The following is a 4,353-nucleotide window of genomic DNA, read 5'->3' as shown; positions in this document are numbered from 1 at the left end:
GAACCACTCCATTTTGCATTTCTCAGAAACATTTGCCATCTGTTTGAAGAAGAGGATCCCCTACAGCATTTTTTTTCATTTTGATGATGGAAATAGCATAATGATTCAGTCCAATAGGTCTTGTAATGGCAAACTACTGGCATGCTGGAGCTGTGAGAAAAATTAGATCTGACACCTCACCATGTTCTGAAGCTGACAAAAAAAAAAAAACAAACCAAAAGACCTGCAAGGCTTTGTGAAGCAATAGCAAATGGCCATAAATGATTACACTGGACATGAGCACTGAAACTTCAGGTGGAACAGCTGAGTTTGAATATCATGCCCATATAAACACATGTTCCAAAACTTTGGATTGCCCTTCAAGGGCTGGAAATTTGGACTGAAATATAATTGTACTGAAACTGCTGCTATTTGGATTTAGTGAGTGTGACTTACGCCACTATGATTGCTTCTGCTTTTGGTATGCTGCTGCTTTCTGCTTCCAAGAGCACTGCTCTGCAGGGATCAGCAGCCATTTTACAGGGGGCTGTTATAGTCTGCAGTAGGAGACAGACATAGTGTTGATCCTGTTTTTAATACAATTGAAAATGTTTCACATAGAAGTTGTTTGCTTATTGTAAAGAGACATTTGCACTGTGAGCAGCAATACAAATACAGATGTGTATATACATATATTTATGTGTGTGTGTATATATATATTCAGGTATATCTCCAGCTGAGATGGATTTAGATACCGTTGTTACATCTTGTGATTAAGAAGGAAAGTTGCTGTCTCTTATGCTGTCATTCTCATTTCAGATTTAGAAAACATTAGCAGGAAATCTTAACCAGCTTAGCCATCTGAGATTTTTACATTTATTTTTTTTTTCATCAGAAAATGTCAGCAATCTTTCACAAATAATTTTTCATGAAAAAAATACCTTTTTTCTGATTCAAAAAAAAAAATCTGTTTTGTTGCAAAGGTATTCCTTTCTGGTCATCCATAGTGTGTAATGTTTTATTTTGTTTTAATTTAATTTAAAAACAGTTTTATCAAAAGTATTTTTTTCTGGAACTGGCTATAACTGGCAATGATGTAAGAAATGGACATTAAAAGCTCAAACAAAAAACAAGGTCAATCTTAATGGTGCTTAAAAATCACTAACTTTTAAATGAATAAGCACTACGTATCTAGAGCAAAACCTTGTATTTTCTACTAAGCTGCTGTTATCATGAGCTATAGCGATGGGCTACAAAACTTTCTTTCCTAGGGCTACGAAATATGAGTCTAGTTTTGTTGCTATTGTTGCAAAGCACTATCAAGTTCCAGGACAATGATAACAGAGAAAACTGGTTTTGAAAAGCTTTTAAGGACAGGGTGTTCAACCACACTCCTGCTTGTGCTGTCCAGGAGGTTGCCTTGAGACCCTAAAAGCTGAAGCAGCTGAAGACTTAGAAACAGAGTGAGTATTTAGACATCATATTACATACTTCTTAGTAGAAACAGTTCACAGTTTTGCCTTGTAGATCTTTAACCAAGACCCAGCTGGACAGGGGATGAAACAGCACTGAAAAGATACAGAACATCAGAAATTAAAGGGTTAAAGCCAGTGCTATGTCTCAACTGTAATGCAACTGTCAGTAAAATGAGGTGATAGTAATAATATACTTTGCATTTATATATTGTAGCTCCTTCCTACCCAGCCTCTTAAAAAAACCTTTCTAATATTAAGCACTTAATATTGCCAGTTGGTTCCCGTGTTTTGTTAGTAATATATATGCCCGGGGACTATGCCATTTTTCTAGCTGGCTGTCCACTGTCTCAGATGACTTACTGTCAGCACATTTTCCTGTCTCAGGTCGGTGGGGACTAGAAGTAAATACACTAGTGACTTCAGTGAAATCTCTACACTGAATATAAATCTATGGGGGGTACACAGGTCAGTGAACAGACTGCCCAAGGACGATGTCCAGCCTCTGCCTTTGGAGATATTCAAACCCCAGCTCTGCATGGCCCTGAGCAGCCTGCTCTTGGTGACCCTGTTCTGAGCAGGAGGCCCCTTCCAACCTCAACCATTCTGTGACTCAGCAGAGGTGCGCTGGCTTTCACAGCTCTGGAGGGAATCGCATGACTTGGGAAATAGATGTCAGCATCCTTGTTGTTGCTCACTGCTCTGAGTAAACCTGCAAAGGCTCCCACAGCCTGCAAGCGTAGACCTTATGTAACAGGGCCCAATTTTCAAAATCTTACGATTGTTGTAATTTAGGAAACTGGATCAGGAAGCTGCTTGGTATTTTGGCAGATCCCTTCCATGTCAACGGCTTGTCTTAACTGTAATGGTCCTATGTTTCTCATCAAGAACTTAAGAAGATGGTGGTTTTCTTTGCAACTATGATTACATATATATAACACTGTATAAATAACATTGTCGACATTTGTGGTAATGTAATAGGCCCTGCAATCACAACCTACTGTTGTCTCACATCTGACATGGCCCTTAATACCTGACTCCTGTGGCACTATACTGTACAGAGTTCTTCTTAAATGAGACTTATAAATCCACCTAACTGGACAGTCTCCATTAGCTATATAGTAAAAAAGAACAGTGAGATGCTTATGTTGTGTTTGTCTTGACTCCTTAGTTAAATGGTCACGTGTGAGTTAATATTTACAACTGAGTTAATATGTAAACACATTGGTTCACTAGTACACTATTCCATAGCAGAGTCATCTCCTCCTGCTTTAACAAATACAAAGATGTAATGGGGCCTTTGCGTTGGCTGGGATACAAAAGCTGTTACATTATAATGGTTTGACTGAAATGATTTCTTTTTCTTTTTTAAAATAGCCTAATGTGCAGAGCTGATTTGAAATGAATAGCACTTTGCACATTGAATCAGAGATTGTACTGCATGGACAATAAGACATGGAAATAATAAAAAAGCCCCTTTTAGTAATGAAAAGTGAACACTCGGGTCTTGAACAGCCACTGCGAGTACTCCCGCTGAACAACTGGTGCATATCACAGCCTCAGAGTTCTCTGTAATTGCAAGACATATCTTGTGCTTCTAGTGTAAGGAAATTTTCAGGAAACCAATGAATTAAAAGTTCAGTTTTTGTGTAAAGTGAAATTCTGAGGAAGGTATCTTTTTATCAGCAGAATTTTTTTTCAAGTTATGAAAACAATGAAATTAGAGCAGAGAATCTGTCCTACTCCTAACATAATAAACAGCCCATTAACACCTAAAAACAACAGGCTATCCTGAGGTCAGGTTAGATCTGAACAATCCAAGGAAAAATATAGATGGTGTTGAAAGGTATCCTGTGAATGGAGCTTTATCTACTGCCTACCCCAGCCTGTAGTGACTCTTGAGTCTGGAAGTGAATATATTTTGAGCTCTGCCAAGACTTTGCAGCAAATTAAAATGGAATAACTGAATATATTTGTCAGTATCGGAACACTCAAGCACTTGGATGATCACTATGTTGTGTGAATTTTCTAAGTGGTATGTGGAATTTGGCTGCCATTACACGAAGCAGTTTAGGAGTTGTTTTCTGGATTTAGTCCAGTTATAATCAAGGCTGCTGCTGCTGTAAATCATTTGAGTGTTATGAAAGAATCTCTGCTAGGCTGGCTACACTAGCAGGGCAAAATGAAGTGCTTTAATTGTGAAAGCTCTTCCCCAGCTGAAGAGCAGAATCAGTGGTATGAACCACTGAAGCAACCCTGACAAAGCTGCTCCTGAGTCGTCTTCATATTCCCATTAACCCCAAGTCCTCCAGCAGCTCCATTCTCTTGTCTTGTTAACCCCCATAAAGATCCCTCATTTCCAGTATTTAAACAATGTAAATGGGTGAAATGTGAAGCCCAGTGGGAGTTTTGCCAGTGCTATTCATCAATACCCCCATGGTGACTGTGTTAAGTTCAGCGTAGTCTGTAGGGTTACACAAATTTGGCACAGAAGCTAACACACATCCTAGTGTCAACCACTTGTGTCTCAGGGCCTTACCAGCACAAGGAGTTAGACAACATATCCTAGTAGGAATGACACAATGCCATACCCGTGTGCATCACAAAAATAGGTGGACTGTAATGTAACTGAGCGACCAGCTTCAAGGCCACAGCTCTTTCAAAAGTGTCTGCAGGTGGCTGGGTTTTTAAGTAAGTCCCTCGCCTCACCTTGCAGATCGCATCATGCTGGGAATGCTTCCAGCTCAGCAAAACCCTGCTGTGCAAAACCCCGCTCATCTCTTCTTGGTCAGCCTCACCATTCAAAGGTGCAACCTAGCTCCTGCCTTGGCTGGCACAACTTTAAGGCTCACTCTGGCGCCTTGCTAAGGAAAATAGTCCAGAATGTACATAGTGGAACAGC

This window comes from Egretta garzetta, unplaced genomic scaffold, assembly GCF_000687185.1.
Source record: "Egretta garzetta isolate BGI_Z169 unplaced genomic scaffold, ASM68718v1 scaffold617, whole genome shotgun sequence".
Taxonomy (NCBI): Eukaryota; Metazoa; Chordata; class Aves; order Pelecaniformes; family Ardeidae; genus Egretta; species Egretta garzetta.
Note: the sequence above shows the minus strand (reverse complement) of the source record.